General features: G+C 40.9%; 1 protein-coding gene and 1 non-coding gene across 2 annotated transcripts in view; both read right to left on the reverse strand.

Moving 5' to 3' along the window:
• The window catches only part of JAZF1 (JAZF zinc finger 1), a 342724-nt gene that overhangs the window by 275462 nt on the left and 47670 nt on the right, over positions 1-19592 (reverse strand). The gene's annotated exons all lie outside the window — the stretch shown is intronic.
• Positions 4399-4504, reverse strand: LOC119470965. The gene has a single exon (XR_005199952.1). It is a non-coding gene; the product is annotated as a U6 spliceosomal RNA (small nuclear RNA).

The raw sequence follows: 19592 nt of genomic DNA on the forward strand, positions 1-19592 counted from the left end.
TTAACGCAACAGAAGAGAAGGACAAGGGGAATATTAAGAAGCAAGAACAACTTTCCACATAGATGGTAACTGAAGTAGGTTCCCACAGATCAGACTGTGGGGAACTTCATTATTCTAGCTCACTGCCTCCCTGGAGCTGGACAGGCTCCACCGATGCTTTCACCTTCTGGCAGCCACCTGCTACCTTTACCTTCTGCAAACACAGGCACCTTGCCAGCCTGGAGAGTTCTGCTCTCTGAACAGAACACAGATAATTCCATCTTACAGTCTCAACACAGCCCCGAAAACTAGAACTCACTGCGGGTTTGGTGCTATTGACATCTCTGCAGTTTGTAATCTTCTGCTTGTAGGGAGGCTGGCCTGTTCAAAGCTAGAGCATTCCAAAGAGACCTATTCTTAATCAAGGAAGACTGACAGGTTGGAGCCTGCTTTCCTCAACATATAGATCAGACAAACAGAAGCATCAGCAAGGCAAACTGGGCATGGTGTACTCTCAACCAAATACAACCAACTTCTTTTTAGGGTTTTTTTTACTTTTAGGGTTTATTTATTGCCAGTTTCAGGTCTGAGAATACAAAAAGAAACATGGCATGGGCTTTGCCCTTGAGGAGCTCACAGTCTGGTGAGGGAGACAATACCTTTCAAAGGACAACCATGGTACTGAGGATGAGTGTGAGAACACAGAGGTCTACCAGATGCTGTAAGAAAACAGGATGGGCAAATAGGGACGCTTCATCAAAAAAGGGGCCACATGAACGGTGCTTACAGGATGAGTACGAATTTTCCAGGCAACAAAATGGAAGTGAAAGAACATTCTAAACAGAAAGAACAGTGTGTTCAGAGACTCAAATTTATGAAGTAGCCTGCAGTTCAGGGAGTAAAGAGAAGCAGTGTTTGTATGTGCAGGGAAGTGAGGCATGGGGGAAGAAAGGATCTCAGACACTATTTATAAAGGGTCTCTACAGGCATGTAGGAGGCAAGAGGTTTTAAAGCGGTGAAATGACACATCTAGGTTCTGTTGTTGTTTTCATGTAATTCTGGCAGACATGCTGACTGTGGACAGGAGCCTACATCAGGGCTGCACAAAAGAAGTTAAATGCCAACCACAGGGCCAAGCCACATATGTAATTTTGAATTTTCTAGCAGCTACATTTAAGGTAAGAAAAGACAAGGGAAATTAATTTAATAATATGCTTTAACCCCTCAAACCCAAGCTACTATCATTCAACATGTAATCAAGATTGTTTAAATTATAAATGAGATAGCTTACATTCTTTTATACTAACTAAGTCTTCTCAATCAGGCACATGTATGACACATCTCAATTTAGACTAGCCACATTTCAAGTGCTCAAAAGCCAGATGTGGCCAGTGACTACCACAATGGACAGCACAGCTGTAGATAAACCACTACAGCTAATAGAAGACCCACTTAGGAGGCTGTGCTCAACAGTACCACCAAGAAATGACAAAGCTCTGGGAAGGTATTTCTGGCCCTTGGACATACGTTGAACTGGCACTGAAATACAACTGTAAAGACATGTAACTTATTTTTTGTTTTGAACAGGTAATACTTTACAGGCTTCAAATATAAAAATAATGCAATGGAGTACACAATGGAGAGCATTGCCCCCACCTCTTCCTGCTGACCACATCCTTATGCACGCAACCCCCCACCCCTCCCACCCACTAAAGTAACCACCTTTATCGAGCTCCTTTTGTTTATCCTTTCAGTGTTTCTTCATTGATCAGGCAGATATGACTATAGACTCCTATTTTGTCTCCTTTCTACATCAAAGAATATATTATATATGGTTCTATACCTTGTTTTTTTTTTTTTTTTTTTTTAATATCGTATCTTGGAGATCTTCCCCTGTAAGTGTATGAAGAGTTTCCATGCTCTCTTTAAAATGCTGCACAATATTCCACTGTAAAGGTGGATCATAGTTTATTTTACCAGTCTTTCGCCAATGGGTACTTGAATTGCTTCCAGTCTTTTCTATTACAAACAATAGTCTAATGAAACACCTACTCTATACGTCATTGCATACACATTCAGATGCATCTCCAGGAAAAATGGCCAGAGCCAGACTGCTGGGTCAAAGTATATTTGTAATCTTGATAGAGGAAAACAGACTGAACTGGCCCTCATAAGGGTTATGCCACTCTGTACTACAGTGCTGATGTTTCCACAAGTGGTCAACAATGTCGAACAACGTCTAAATTCACACAGTAGAATTTTTGCCAATCTGATAAAGTTAAAAGTACTACTTCAACACAGTTTGTCTTTCTCTTATTATGTTATTACCTTATCTGAAGATCTTTTTGTAGGTTTGAAGACAATATATATTTTTTTACTATTTTGAGATGGAGTCTCACCCCATCACCCAGGCTGGAGTGCAATGGCGCAATCTCAGCTCACCACAACCTCCACCTCCCGGGTTCAAGCAATTCTCCTGCCTCAGCCTCCTGAGTAGATAAGATTATAGGCGCACACCACCATGCCCGGCTAATTCTTTGTATCTTTAGTAGAGATGGGGTTTCATCATGTTGGCCAGGCTGGTCTCAAACTCCTGACCTCATGATTGATCCACCCGCCTCGGCCTCCCAAAGTGCTGGGATTACAGGTGTGATCAACCATTCCCAGCCAAGACAATGTATTTCTTATTCTGAGGATAATCTGTTCATATACTTTGCCTAGGCTATTGGTATTCCAAGACATTTTCTTTTCTTTTTTCTTTTTTGAGATGGAGTCTTGCTTTGTTGCTCAAGCTGGAATGCAGTGGCGCAATCTTGGCTCACTGCAACCTCTGCCTCCCAGGTTCAAGCGATTCTCCTGCCTCAGCCTCCCATGTAGCTGGGATTACAGGAGTGCACTACCATGCCCAGCTACTTTTTGTATTTTTAGTAGAGACAGGGTTTCACCATGTTGTCCAGGCTGGTCTCAAACTCCTGACCTCAAATCATCTGTCCACCTTCATGTCACTTTCTTATTCATTTGTAGAAGCTCTTTATATAGAGGTTAACTCTTTGTTCATTTCAAATAGTTTCTTCTCTGTCATTTGTCTTTTGAATTTGCTTATGGCATTTTTTAAAATCACTTAAACAATATTTGAATTTAGTCAAATTTATCAATTTTGTTTTGTTTTGTTTTTTGGGGAAAAAAGAGATAAAAAAAGAAAGAAAGAAAAGAATGAAAGAGAGAAAGAGGAAGGGAAAGAGGGAGAGAGAACAGGAGTCTTGCTTTATTGCCCAGGCTAGAATGCAGTCTAAAAATGGGTATGGAAAACCTCTTTTATGCCAATAATTGTGCTTAACAATGGAAATAGGAAGGAATAAGGGAGGAAAATAACAAACAAGCAGCCAACCAATATTTCATTTAAACCTGTGAAATGCTATGCAATTACTGAGGAGTGATTTACTTCCAATTATGTAGTCACTTTTAGAGTAGGTGTGATGTGGTACTGATAAGAATGTATCTTTTGTGGATTTGGGGTGGACAGTTCTATAAATGTTTATTATCAATTTTGTTTTAATGGCTGCTGGATTTTTAAAAAGGGCTAAAAAGCCCTTTTTACCTCAAGGTTATAAAGGAATGTCTTCTAGTTTCTCAGCATTTTATGCAGACACAAATATGTATTTCTATCTTGAAATCCATCTTAAAAATATCATTTTTTGCTTTTTCCAACTGAGGTAGACTAGTCGTTTGCTGTATTGCCTTTCTCGTTTCTCCCTCCCTTCTTTCTTTGTCATAACTCTTTTGAATACGACACTGGTAATCATATAAAATTAACTGATCAAGTTGGAATTTATCTGAATGGTATGAGATATGGAACCAACCTCACCTTTCTCTGGATAGCCACCCACTTGGCCCAATACTATATGCTAAAAATCTCATCATTATCTCATGGAAAACACAATTTTTAAATACTATTCTATTTGTCTAGACAGTAACCTGGATTTTTATAAACTCATGGTAATTCTGTAGTCTAGACACTACAGTGGTAAGTACAACTTATGTTATTCAATTATTTATGGGAACTGCCAAGTTTCATGAAACTGCATTCATCACATCATCAACAATATCTTTTAAGCAAATGCTTAACTTGAAGAGATATACAGACACAAACTGCCATTTAGAAATTACAACTGGGAGGTCGCTAAATTATTTTTCAGAATTAATTTGTTTAAAAAGCAAGCAATACAACACAATTAAAGTCTGACAAAACTCACAGACTTCTGGTTTACCCAAGTTTATTTTCTATGAACACCAATGCAGTATTCAAAAAAAAAAAAAACTACAACAAAAATAGGACAGGGAAAACAGGCAAATCTGAAAATGTCTGGTCCACCTCAGCCAGAAAGGTGGTAAATGACATTTCAAGCTTTTCATAGGGATAAAAGTATAAAATGATTTGTAAATTTGCGTGTCATCCCTGCATAGGGCCATGCTCATCTTCTCTGTATCTTTCCTGTTTTTGCATATGTGCTGCCAAGAGGAGCACAAAAAGAATATTTTTTTACCAAGGATCTAACATTCCCAATTATTTATATTTGAAAGTTTCTAGTAAACTGGAATTTTTAAAGTAAAAATGTGAAAGCTACAGTATTCTATGGCAAATGACCTTGTATTTCATTACTAATTCTAATCTTCCATATTAACATTCTTCAAGTTTTTATTCAATCCATAATGTACACATTACCCCGTCATTTGAGGTTAAAATACACACACACACACACACACACACACAGAGTCATTAGCAGCATATCCTTCAAAAACAGTAGGGGGATCTGTTCCCGCAGGGGATGCTCATGTATTAGACACAAAATATAAAACTTTCACATAGCAGATGATCTTACCAGATAAATGGCTACAACAACAAAATGCCCCTACATAAGAAATGAAGGCAGTGCTGGGGAAGAGGGCAGGGAGAACCCGGTAGAATGAAAGCTCCCCAGACATGAACAGAATATGGCTCCTAAGACCTCGGTGCTGTTAAAAGAAACAGTTGAACTGGAAGCCAACAGCTCTGTGAACCAAGAGGCAGTAGCAATGCTGCTCCCCAGGCAGCTCCTGGTCTCCCTACCCACTCCCACCCTCAAGAAACTCCTGCTTTCTTCCCTCGGCAACCTGCAGACCATCACTCACAAACCTGATCTCCTGCCCTGAGAGGATGCTCCTGAATTTCAACCTCTTGTTGGCTTGCAAGTAAGTGCCTAATGGAGATGATTTGCCCTTATATCATACCTAAGTACCTAAAAGTAACCATTAATGCCCCCAGTCCCTCCCCTTCAACAAAACCCTACTTTGTTTCCCCTATCTATGTCAATCATATGATCATTTTCCAACTTACCTGGACTCCTTAGCACCTCAGACCATAGGCATCTTCTCACTCAACCTTCCCTTGACACCTATGACAACCACTCACTAAGTCTGCTTTTGTGATGTCTGCATCTTGCCCATCCTTTTTGTTTCCAATGCCACTTATCTATTTCAGATCTTCCTCACAACCCTGTACCCAGTTCATCATCTCTTAATTTGCTTCTTCATTCCTCCATTTAAAATCGGCTTTCCACATGGCTGCCATGGACCTTTCCTAAACAGTACTTTCTCAAAAACCTTCCATGCTTCTCCTTACTACTTACATGACAGCCCCAAATTATGCCATAAATCATCTCATTCACTCAATAGATATTTACTGAATACCCACTATGTGCCAGATGCTATTCTGGGCATTTGGGGCATATCAATGAACTGATAAAAACTCCTGCTTAATCTTGTCTTCATCCCCTGTCCCTTACCCCACTAGTCCCTTACCTAACTATAAGCATTACTATACATATATCTGTATCAGCAGTTATATTCCACTGTACTGATACATTCAACGATGCCTAACGAGCCCCTACTATGTGTTGGATTCAGCAGTGAGCAAGACAGATGTAGTTTTTTCTGTCCCCACTAACCCTGCCATCCTAAAATATGCAATCCAACCCCTCCAATGGCCGCAAAGACTCCCACAGGCACGCAAGCCCACATCAGGGGCCATCAATCCCTTTCTGTCTTGCAATACCACTTACCTTATCACATAAAAGTACTTACGGTTTTTATTTGTTTGGTGGGGCTGTTTTGTTTTTAAACTTTTCAGGGGTTTAATGAAACTCCCTAATTAAAGGTCTTTGAGGACTGAATGCCTATTCTCTTCTTTGCACTCCCTAGAATGCCACAATTACCGAACATTATAGCCAAAGGAAACGTCTGACCCCAGTTCATCAAACCCATTTTATTGCTTGAGGAACTTGAGACATGGAGAAGCTAAACTATAATATCAAATGCTAAAAGGAAGTGAATAAAAATATGAAGGCAGTCTAGCAGGCCTCTTTTGTCCCTAGGGGTAGAGGAAGATGACTGAACCACTAGTTGCACACAATTCTTTTACCTCTAGAATTCATGCAGGGGCTCTTAAGCTGTTGGATGAATTGTTTGGAGCTTCTCCCCAGATGAGGCCTAGCTAAGCTGGGAAGCCCACCACAAATGGGAGATTTGCTCAGCTCTGCCCTGCTACTCTCTTTTCAATCTCTTTAGACGATGCTAAGAAACTAAACCCTAAGCCCACATATTTTCCAAAACTAAACCCTAGGTCCAGATATTAACCCTGCCCATGAAATCCAGGGGTTCCACTGGGCATGGTGGCTCACACCTGTAATCCCAGCACTTTGGGAGGCCCGGATGGCGGGGGTGGGCGGTGGATCACTTGAGGTCAGGAGTTTGAGATCAGCCTGGCCAACACGGCGAAACACCGTCTCCGCTAAAAATACAAAAATTAGCCAAGCATGGTAGCACGTGCCTGTAATCTCAGCTACTCGGGAGGCTGAGGCTGAAGAAATGTTTGAACTTGGGAGGCAGAGATTGCAGTGAGCCGAGATCGCGCCACTGCACAACAGAGCAAGTCTCTGTCTCAAAAAATAAATAAATAAATTCAGGAGTTCCCTTATTCTGCCATATCAATGCTCTCCCCTCCCGTCTGGCCAGTGGGCTGCCCCTGCTTGAAGCCAGGGAGCTCTCTAAGGGAGGTAGCTGTTACCCCCAGCTACAGGTAAAATGGAACTACAATGAAAAGTATCTACAAGCACAAAATAAGAATAGTCATATGAGATGTGCAATTTGAAACAGGCTGGTAGGGTCCAGGAATCATCTACAAAGCTGTGAGATGCAGCATGGTGTAGGATTTTTAATATGAGCTCCGTTTCTATATCCATGTAATTTCTTCTCCAGTATTTATATGAAACTCAAGGGGGAAATGTGTGATCCTATTTTTATCCCAACCCTTGTGCTCACTGAAATGACAATTGGTGCACAATGTTTCCTGAATCCCCTAAAAGTGAGACAAATTTAACAGAGGTATAGTTGCATACATGTGACCAATGTTGATAAGATTGTCTCATATGTTTGTACATTTCTCTGTGGGGCCTAGAAAAACTGATAGCACTTAATTGGGCATAGATTATTAAGCCCACGTTGACCAAGTGAGACATCCTTTGGGTGTTGTTTTACACAGCTTTCCCATTATTCACAAATTAATCTATACCCTCATTTTATAATCACCTTCGGTGTCCCCGCCTTTTGGGACACTGAAGGACAGTTTCCATAATCTTGGAAGCTGGCTGGCAAAAGTTCCCTCCCAAGCTACCATCATACTTATAAGATGGTAGAACATGTGCCAATGTTCACATAGAAAGAAAAGTTTTTAAGATTGAAGAATATTCCTTGCATTTATGAAAATCTCTGAAGTATAGATACTTTCTACCTCTACACTTTTTAACAATTCATTTAATTTCTTGCTAGCAGCAGCCAGCAAGTGGCCTTATTTGTTTAATTAAATGAATTGTTAAAAGCAGGAGAAACATATCATTCTAAGCTCCAATTTTAAATCTTTTATCTGATTTTAGCTCCTTTGGGGAAAGAAATAAGAATTCACATCTGAGCCAAAAGCAAATAACATACAGAACCTTCCATCAGTGATACAGCTGCCAGAGAGTCTTCTCTAATGTGCTCCCAAACTCATGTTTCAGCTTTTCCTCCCCTTCCTCCCCTGCAAACAGGACGGGCACCTTCCACCCAGTCCAGGCTCCCATCATGTCTGGAACATGCTCAGCTTATGTGAACATCTGAACTCTGTTTTCCAGAACTCCGCCACCATGACCCAGGTCAGCCTAACAGTAACTGCTGACCCAGATCACAGGGCTGGAGCTCTTTCGGGTCCCCTCTGCCTTGAGTTGAAAATGGTTAAGGCAACTAGGCCACCAAGCAGGATTAAGCACCCCCACCCCCGCCCCACCCCAGGCCAGATCTGTGGAGGGGAAGAAAACAGTGGCTGAAGAGCCAGCTGGGCCTGAGATGTCAATGTGGCCTGCCTTCCTTCAATCCACCAGACCTGAACAGATGAAACACTAATGTATCATCGCTTGCAAGGTTACGGCAATCCTGGAATGCCAATCAACACTACCCATGCAGGGATGCAGCACTCATGTGTTCATTCATTCATTCTCTATGTAATAAGCCCCTCCATAGTTAGAGGCAGACACATCCCAATTTGGAAAATTTAGTGAGCCCCCAGTTAGCTAGAACCCAGTGAAGTATGAACTTCCATTAACTAGAATGATGGGTTCCTTCACATAAGTGACATTTCAGCCACAATGAACTTCTCATTATTTCTTGAACACACCAAAATACTGATATCCTAGCTAAAGATGCCTCTCCCTCCTCTCTATCAGAAGAAATCAGTTCTATCCTTAAAGACACAGATGTCACCTCCTTGGGAAGTCTTTTCCAACTCCCCCAGCCTTTCCAGAGGACTTTCCAGCTGTGTCACCCTGCATGCCCCACCCTCGCTCTCTCCTTTGGCCACACTGCTCTTTCTCTGTGGCTTCCATGTTAATCTGCTATCTGTCTCAGGGCCTGTGCACATGCAGTTTGCTCTTCGGAAATGCTCCTGCCTGTACTCTGAATCATGACCCCTCCATCACTGTGGCCCCTACCACTCACCCCTTCTTCAAAGTAAGTCTCACTGTCTTCAGATCTCAGTTCAATCAGCAAAGCCTTCCCTAACCCCCAACATTACTCACCCTCAAGGCAGCCCATGCCTTTCCTTTCCTGCACTTATCGGAGCTGCTCTGGTAGAACCGGGATATGACCTGACTAAAGTCTATTTCCCCACCAGACTGTAAGCTTCGTAAGAACAGGGACAATGCCTATTTCTGTCACTGCAACCCAAGTGACCAGCACAGTGGCACACAGTAGGCACTCAGAAAAGATTAGCTGAATGAACGAATGATCTTCTCTACAGTGTCTGTGTCATTATATTCTAATTGCCCGTTGTGTGCTGGCCACAAAGCCTGGTCCCTGCCAGCCACATCAGAGGCAAACACTTCCCCAGAATTCATTTAAAAATGGAAGTGGACATGCAACCCTATCTCCTGCACCTTGTGCATACACATCTATAGCAATGATGGAGGGTGGAGATAAGTGTCTTAAAATCCTAAGATTCGTGACTCTAAGGTCAGGAAAAAGTGGCCATAGAACAGATCCAAAAAGGTAGAAATACTAACCAAAAATCAGGGGGGCAGGTAATATTACTATTTCTGATCAATTCTAACCTAACCAGAAAAGCTAACCAGAAAAGTCACCACCAAAGAACCCCATTTCCTGGTTCTTCTGTTGATGTTTCAGCTGTTTCGACTGCTGAGTAAAAACCAAACTGAGTGAACAGGAGAGAGCACTGTGCCACGTGCAGCATCTCAGTCAGTGTCTGTTTGGGGCTGACTTGTGTCCTCCCAAAATTCACATATTGAAGTCTTACCCCCAGTACCTCAGAAACAATTTGGAGATACGGCCTTTAAAAAGGAAATTAAGTTAAAATGGGGCCATTTGGATGGGCCCTAATCCAATGTGATTACTAAGAGGAGAGCTGGACACACAGAGAGACCCCAGGAGTGTGCGTGCACAGAGGAAAGACTCTGTGAGGACACAGCTCGGGGCGGCCGTCTGTGAGCCAGGCAGAGAGGCCTTGGAGGAGACCAACCCTGTCAGCACCCTGCTCCTAGACTTTTCGTGTCCAAAACTTGAGAAAAACACTTTTTGACCCTTGACGCCAACTAGTCTGTGATACTGTGTGCTGCGGCAGCCCAAGCTGTTCTCGAGAGAAAGGGAAGGAAGAGGTTCCAGCTATCTGCTGCCTGCCCCACTCTTCACCATCCTGGGTGTCACCTTCTCCCCACTGCCATCCTTTCATCTTCACTTGACAAACAGGCTGAGAGCCACAGAGGGAGCCAAGCTAGAACCTGACTGCAGGGCCTTGTGCTTCCAAAGTCCATGGCCTTGGCACTTTACCTTCAGATAGATCCAAAAGATCAAAGTAGAGTATAAAATATGAAAGCAGATTCTATTTTGCTCTTCTTAGCCCTTAGAAAAGAGGAGAGATCACCATTTAACTAAGTTGAAGAACCAGACACGTTTAAATGAAGTGACTGAAAAGCTGTAGAACAAATGTGAATAGGAACTAATTTTGCTTTTTAATGAGCAGTTTGGCCAGATCAATACTACAAAATGCTAAACTGTACAATGCCATTACTGTTTAAATGCAGCTACCCAGCTGATTGGCTCAAAGAGGCATTACAGTAGCTAAAAAATGTACTTTATAAGAGCAGGAGTCTATTATGTGAAATAAAGTCATAAAAATTTTAATTGCACTGTATAAAGGACAGAACCTGATCTAGCCTACAAACCATGGAAAGCAGAGAAAAATAAAATGCAGCTGAATGCTTAATCAGCTGTCTGTCAGTTTCTGAATAGTGCCTAATATTCTAATTATTAGTCACTACATTGAGAAGGTGCAATTATAGAACAGGAAAGATTGCTATTTTTTTTTTTTGTTAACCCACAATTTGGAAGGCCTTCACAAAAATATTATTTAAGATGCAATAAGCTATAAAGGAAAAAATGATTAACAGTTAAAATTCAGTTTTCTCCCCTAAAGCATTTTTAAAAAGCTTTGAAGTTGTATTGACAGATATGACTAACAATTGTAATCACAGAAATAAATTTAGTAAAACGATAATTTATCTGTCACAATTTACCGAGGGGGAAAAAGTGCAGCACAAGCAGCTGAATTGTGAAGTTAAATGAAAGCAAAGATAGAACCCGGTTTTTAATGAAATGTGGAGCATTATTAATTGGTTTCCTAGCAACAGCAGGGGCTAAAATTACTTAACATGTCTGTTCAATCAGATGCAAATTTGAGTGTTATCCCTTAAATGTTGATTATAGTTGGTCTTTTCAGATGCAAATCAAATGTGTAAAGTGAATGTAAATGTTGACAATGCTGATACAAAAAAATCCCCTGATTAACATCATTCTGGTGTTCAAAGGACTAGAGTTGAGGATATTCCCTTGGAAGGACCGCAAGCTGCCGGGGTTGCCCATCCTGTCTGGCATTTTCCTGTACCTATCCTCCCTGTCCCACCTCACCACCACCCTCACTCAGTGTAAGCATGAGAGATGACTAAAAAATGAGACTTCTGGGCCTTGTGGTTTCTCAAGCACTGGTTTCTCATCAGTGCTACATAACAGACAGATGATGCTTTCAGCTTAGAATTCAATCAGCTGATGCACAGGCCTTGCCAACGCAAGACCGAGGTTGGTCTCCAGTGTAGCTTTTCAGATGGAACAAGACCTTTGGGTGACTCCATCGGTATGGGATCCAAGCAAACAAATTCCCTACAAGACTGCCAAATATGGCAGCTTTCCTCATCTACACCCTGGCCTTATCCTATGGTTCAAGTGTACCATATTCCAGTCAATGGAGGCACCAAGAAGGGGTTAGGGATGGGAAGGATGTAGCCCCTTCACAATCTCCATCATCCTCCAAAGCTACCCTAGTAACACACTACTCCAGGCAAAAGCAATGTGCTTGCCTCACTTTCACTCTCATGCAACAAATATTTACTGCATAGTTACTGTTTGCCAGACAATTACCTTAGGGTGCTGGAGACACAGAAGTGAATTAGAAAAAGTTCCTATTCTCACCTCTCCTAGTGCAGGAGAGACACAAATACATAAATAAACTTATAAACAATAATTTCAAGTAGTGATAAGAGCTAGGGGAAAAAAAAAAGGAGCCTAATAAGGAGAGGGGATGGACATGGCTGGGAGACCACTTTGGATAAGGTCTTTTGGAGGGAGGGTACCTTCTACACAGACCTAGAGGAAAAGGAGCAAGTCAGGCAGGAATGAGCTTGGAACAGCACAGAGGCCAGAGGCTCTGAGTGTCACAAAGCACAGGAAGGGCAGAGGTAATGATGCAAGAAGAGCAACTCTGAGATAAGTTCCTAAACCCTCTTCCAACAAGACTGCATTTCCCATTCCCCACCTTACGGTGCTTCAGGGACACAAGTATCTCTACAGCCACCTCGGTTACAGTGCAGGAGCAAAAGTCTGCCATATGAGGGAGAGAAGGGAAGGGAGGGGACGGGAGGGGAGAAGTGAAAAGAACAAGGGGGTCCTCTCCTTTCCAGGTCAAGGCCCAGTCCCTTCCCAACCCCACCCCACCCCCAAAAGCTTCCATGCCAGTGGAGAGTACATTCTTGAAATGATCTCCTCTAGAAGAGGGGGAATGGCTTTTCTGGTTGAAGCCCCCTGCCTCTCAAGAACAGTTTGTTCCAGAAACGCAATCAAGTCTCTGGGATATCCCAGGCAGTAGTCAACAGCTCAGGATATATATTCCAGAAAGTTCTGGAGCTGGCTTTTGGCTAGAATTGACAAGTCTCTTGACAGCTGCATACTAGGCCAAGGATCCTAAGGCTAACCTTAAGAGTACTGGGGCAAGGAAAAATGGACAGACCCTTCCGCAAAGCATCTCACTCTAGCCTTAGAAGCCATGCCTTCAGTCTTTGAAGTATTTAAGAGTTACTATTAAATGTGAATGCCCTTTAGGAAAACATGTGTAATCTTAGGTATAACCCATGTCAGGGTGGGGACACAGATGCCAGAGGAAGCTGTGGAAATGGGATGGAATCTAGCCTATCGAGTGGCCTTGCATGGACCTGCATCAGGAATGGTGACAATGTCAAGGTATGCAAGGGGAGTTGTGACGCCTGACTGGACAACACATTTCACCAGATTTGCCTTAATTCATGTTAACCCTTACAGAGAAACACCACTGGCACCTCATTTCACCATGGAGGTCTAAAAGAAAAAAAAGTGACAAAAAGTTTTATTTCATAAAACTGGAGATAAATGTCAAAAAAAAAAAAAAAAAAAAAAAAAAAAAAAGAAAGAATTAAAATATTAAAAAAAAAAAAAAAAAAAAAAAAAAAGGAAAATGTGGCTGTATTAGTCTATTATTACACTGCTAATAAAAGCATACCCAAGACTGTGTAATTTATAAAGGAAAGAGGTTTAATTGACTCACAGTTCAGCATGGCTGGGGAGGTGTCAGGAAACATACAATTGTGGCAGAAGGGGAAGCAAACACATCCTTCTTCACAAGGCGACAGCAAGCAGAAGTGCCAAGCAAAAGGGGAAAAAGCCCTTTATAAAACCATCAGATTTCATCAGAACTTGCTCACTATCACAAGAACCGCAGCATGGGGGGTAAGTGCCCCCATGATTCAATTACCTCCCACCAGGCCCCTCCCACAACATGTGGGGATTATGGAAATTACAATTCAAGATGAGACTTGGGTGGGGATGCAGCCAAACCATTTCAGTGGCCCACCACTTGATTACAAAAAAAAAAAAAAAAAAATCCTCTCTTAGCAGCATCTACTCAGAATTCTAGGAGGCCACTTTAAAAACTGCAAGTTAAAAATCAGGTTGTACATGTGATCATAATCCTGGTTACTGAGATGTATCTTCTAGGTCAGTGGTTCCCAAAGTGTGGTCCCCAGACCTGCAGCTGATGCAACACTTGAGCACTTACTAGAAATGCATATTCACAGGCCCAGCCCCAGACATAATGAATTAGAAATCTGGCAGTGGCCCCAGCAACCTGTGCTCCAGCAACCTCCGGGAGCTTCTGATGTGCGGTATATTTGAGAACTACCATTCCAGGCCAATTCAGCAAGAAGGCGTGTTTATACTTAGCAATGACTTTGTATTTGCTGAGTTTATACTTAGCACTGACTTGTTGCGAATTATATCAATCAACAGGAAACCAAGGGTAGCTGCACTGTACCTTCTGCATGATGGCACACATTCAAAATAAACACATCATTGTGTGAATTTTTTCACATAATGACTTTTTCAAAAGAATGCACCACTCAGAACACAAGATGCTGATTTACTGATTTCTTAAGATAACCCATTGTTCTGACTGGGAGAGAAGTAGAAAGAAAAAAGTGAGTTATTCTTCAGGAAACTTAAGTTTGGGGTAGCCTTCTGAGAGAAGCTCTGAGAATCACTGGGTTCTCTGATGCAAGACTCTTTTCCTTGACGCTTCGCGGCCAACCGTCAGGCCTCCAACCTAAACAGCAGGAGCTCCCTTGCAGTGGACAGGGGTCTTAGTCATATAAGAAGACCCTCTGTGAATACCCCCCAAACTCCCTCTACCTCTCATATTTTAGAGAATCTCTTAACGTTCCTGACAACAAAATGGATATTATGCAGGCGTATGGTTATTTCAAAACTTTGAAGATGAAAAAATAGTCTAGAAGATGCTTTAACCATTGTAAGATAGCTATCCATGAAGAAATCTACAAGCAGAAGGATGAAACTCAAATGTAACTGCACATCAGAGTCAACTGTGTTGCCTAATAAGAATTCAGATTTCTAGGCCCCAAACATTTTTTTTATTCATTTGGTGTGAATTGGGGTCCCAGAATCTGCCTTTTTAATAAACATACCCAGGTGATTTTGATGCAGGAACTTGTGTTTAACTTAGTTACACGGAACCTTCTCCAGTTAAGAGGTACTAATAAGGTAAAATGAGAGAGGACTTTTTAACTTAGGGAAACAAAGCAATACTATAGCAAAAGAACTACAAGTTCCTTTTTCCCTGGATGCTTACTAAAGTAGCTGAGAAAAAGTCTGTAGGCCTCTCATTAAAGTAAGTTTTTAATAAGTAATTTTGTGCTTTTTATAGAAGTTATACATGTTCATTGTAAAAAATTTTAAAAAAAAGGGGGGGGAAGTATAAACTATCCATAATCCCACCATCCAGAGATAAGTTGGTACATTACATTCTTCCAGATAACGTGCTGCTTCTTTCCAAACACATTTTTTTAATAGTGGGATCAGAGTATATGCAGTTAATGTGTTATGTGTTTTTACAACTAACAACACTGTCAATAGCTTTCCACCACTCCTCAATTCTTTAAGATATAAAGTGAAATAATGCCTAAACATAAGGTATTTTTATGACAAGGAATTAAAATTCTATGTAACCAGTGTATATACAAATATTTATGTCATTTGTACAAGTATGCTAAAACTCTGTTTTTATTAAAGTGATTTAGTATTGAGGCAGAGTTTATTAGCAACCTTTACTAGGTCATTAGCTGATTTTAGTGAAAGCATGCACATTACTGAAGGCCTCTGGATACCTTTATAATATATTCATACAACAAGGATAAACTTAAATGAAATGTATTAGGCCAAGGCTTTTCTCATGAAATCCAAAGGAAGCCAAAAACTCTACTGGGAAAAAAAAACAAGGACCCTCTCCAAACAAAAAACATTTTTTTAACCTGGCTTGAGTCTACAAACTAATTCTGTTCAACTAGGGAGTGGTTGAAAAATAAATACATTTCACAGAATGTACTCAACATAAACTGAGAGCTAAATTCTTACATGTTTATAAATGAGACACAAAGAATGTGAGTTTATGTAGCTACCCACATTCACACTCCCCTGCAAGGCCTTCTTGGTATCAGAAACCTTGCAAAAGCTTCAACACTTAGTAGTCACACGAATGTGAGGCAAGCCACTTAATGCTTCCATGTTTCAGTTTCCTCATCTGGAAAACGTGGATGCTACTAAACAACATCTGTGTGAATTTACCCAGGGTTTTCTGAGGGCCATGTGGTATAAAACGTGAAGCTCTATGTGGAATGGTACTCCAATGCAATCATGAGTCTAAATGGTATCACTCTCTCTCAAAAGGGTTGCTCTCACACCATTCCTTAGTCTATTGCCTACATACAGTATTCCACAACTTCCTGAACACAAAAGATTGGATAGAATACCAAATGTATGTGTGTTGCGCCAAAGAACAGAGATTAATCTTTCAATATTTGGCATGACAAGTGCTTTACAACTGAATCAGACCCACAGATCCCTTACTACCAGCATCCCTCACTACAAGTATATTCCAGGAAAATCTTTGCGAATAACAATTCTCTGAGAATTATGGGGCATGGTCCCAAACCCAGATTATCATCACCATTACCTGGTAAGCTTTCCAGAAACAAAGTATTCTCAGGCCTCACATCAGAGATTCTGGAGTTTTTAACTTAATCACATATAAAATTTTAAGATGCCCTAACTTACCACAGTAGTTTCTATGCCAAATTATCCTGGACAAAAGATTGTTCATTTGTTTCAGTAAGACTAGGAACCCTCAGTACAATATGACTGAATTGCATGTCAGTGATTTGTATATTCACAATGACAGAAGACCCTTAAAATGAGTGTTCTCTATAACTTAAAAAAAAACTAAATGAGTATACCTGACTGTACACAGTAAACTTTCTCCCTATTGCCCAAGTTTAGGGAAGTAACAGAAGATTCTCAACCCCCTTCCAAAACACTTTTTGTTTCACCAGAGCCTTCTCTCCTTACATAAATAAAACCACAGTATGCACTAGATGACTAGAATCTTTAAAAATATCCTTAAGATCATAGGTATAATCTCTTTTTCCTATAAGCATTTTGCAAAATGAACAGACATTTGGTCCATGGTCAATACAACCTTACCTTCAATATGTGGACTAAGCTCTGTATACAACATTCTTTATCCATCCAATAAATGACCAAAAACAGCACTTCTCAACACCAACCACAAATCTTCAGGGCTTATCCCAGAGTAGTATCCTACAATTTGCATAGAGTTCTGTTACAACTCTCAGAGAGTCAAATATTGCCTGATTTTTCTAATCTCTAGGTTGGAAAACTGGGCTGTTACTTTGCCATGGGCATTTGTTCTCAAAAGTTTCCTCTGCTATGGGAAAATCAACAAAACACTTCTCTTCTTTCGACATATTATTAGAAGTGATTCTTGAAATTTAATGGAATGGAAAATGCAATGCACGAATCTTCAAATTTATTGTACTAAACAACCTCACCTGGAACATGGGGCAAAGACTGGCCACATAAACTACTGATTTGAAAAACAAATACTCTTTGATTTTACTACCCCCATGATCAGATCCTTCTTGGGTAAAACATTTCTTGCTTGGAATTCCATGGAGAATATCATTATATGTAATTTTCCTACTATAACTGATGATATGGAATACAATAAGTGCTCATTTTGAAAACATGTGAGCTATCGGTCACTTGATTGTCATCAGAGAATACTAATTAGGGTAAGCAATACAGTACTTGGCGGTCTTGGCCCAAAAGACAGTTAGCAATGAATTCGTTAGGGAAAACAAGGATCAGTAAGGCTCAGCTAATTTATAATATTGACCACAACATGAAATCAAGTCATGCTCCAGAACCAGAACTCATTAAAAAATGCAGTGGGAGAAGAGGAAGCAAAGACTGTTTTACTTAGAAGCTGAAAGACTTATGGGAACAAAGTATCAGGACACCCATAGCTTAGGGGAAACCAGGGCTGCCCACAGAGATTTCAAATGAGTCAACTTCAAGGACATGGAAAGATTCTTAAGGGTGGTAAGGAGAGGATTAAAGAGAAGTTATAAAGTAAAATTATTGGGAAGGCAATCGGAGCTACACATAAGGAAGCAATTTCCAGCCATAATTTTAATTAGGAGTATAGAATGATCTTCTGTGTAATGATGATCCTTCATCATTACCATTATTCAGAATTACCCTGCATCCACATGCATAAACATAGAGTAGAAATTAAACATAGACACGGAAAGAAGGTCAACCATAATCACATCTTTCAACTCCTCCAAATGCAGGTGAAACTTTTCAAATAAAATACTAAGATACAGTTAGCCCTCAATGTATAAATATTCAACTTGCAAACAATGGATACGTTCATTGTCACCACTGCCCCCACCCCTACCCATCTCTGAGCCTTCACACTGTGTACTCCTGACTATGGAACTCCCTGCTGCTGCTGCAGTAGCAACACAAAGAATGCTTACAGATAAATAAGGAACTTTCAAGAGAATTTGTGCATGGAAGAAAGGAAGAAGCCGTAAAAGCAGACAGGAGCAAACTGCCTCTGGCAAGCAAGCAAGCAAGGCTGGCTCTCCCCTCCCCAAAAAAGATCACCCTCCAAACCTCTGACACGGTTTACTCATCTTTATTTCACCATCTTGTTACCTAAAACAGAAGATTCATTCGGCTTAACAAACACCCTTTGTAAAATGCAAATGACTTGATAAGTGGACCAGACCACATCCATTATTCACACTATGAATCAGATTTACTTTCCTACTATCAGCTACCATCAGCTGCCTTGAAGAAATCAGAGTTTTGAATGGGAATGATTAAGAGAGGAAGAAAGACAAAATTAAATTCAGAAAATGGAGTGCTACAGGGCGACAAGGAAGGAGTATCACAACAGGGAAAGAAAATCCAAGACTCATAAGCCTATCTGCTGCTTAGATAAAGGGCTCTAGATGAAGAGAGATGATGACATAAATTGCACTTTTTAAGATGTGCCAGGAGAATCCAGGAAAGAAAACAAGTGTTCTTTTCTCCTATTCCTTCTTTCCCTAGCAGCGACTTGCTTCCAGGCCCCATTATTCAACTTAGACTCACTAAAGAGGGAAAAAAAAAACTAGAACTGGGCTTCCACTTGAAATAAATGGTCTTTTGTGCACTAGCCTAGGAACCTATCCGCTACTGTCACTACTTATCATGGCCTACTAGGACTCAGGTCCCCTGCCAACCTCACCACGGTCCTCACTCAGTGTTCTAACCATATGGGTTTTCCTTCCGTCCCTCTAATAGGTCAACTTGTTCCTGCCTTAGGCCTTTGCTACAGTCTTCTTCCAGAGAGTCCTTCACATCACTCTGGTCCCAATAAATTTCTCCTCTCCAGATGGGCCTTCCCTGACCCTAACCAATGTTGTCCCACTGCCCCTCCACAAAACTCCGCATAACTGCTTGTCTCTTTCCGTCTCATTACCTACTAATTTCCTTCTAGCACTTAGGCTTATCAGAAACATCTTGTTTACTTATTTACTCATGTATCATCTGTCTTCCACACTAAAACCCAAATTTCCTGAAGGCAGGGGTGTCATCTCTTAACGGCTGCTGTCAACCCCGTGCATTGAACAGTGCCTGGTGGGTACTGAGCACTCCATGCATGTTGGCTGTTCAAAGAAGAATTTCAATAACTATAGGGGATACTTCTTTTTTTAATTTGGGAATTTCTCTAATATGAACAGTTTCAA

The sequence above is a fragment of the Cebus imitator genome, unplaced genomic scaffold (assembly GCF_001604975.1).
Source record: "Cebus imitator isolate Cc_AM_T3 unplaced genomic scaffold, Cebus_imitator-1.0 Scaffold45, whole genome shotgun sequence".
Taxonomy (NCBI): Eukaryota; Metazoa; Chordata; class Mammalia; order Primates; family Cebidae; genus Cebus; species Cebus imitator.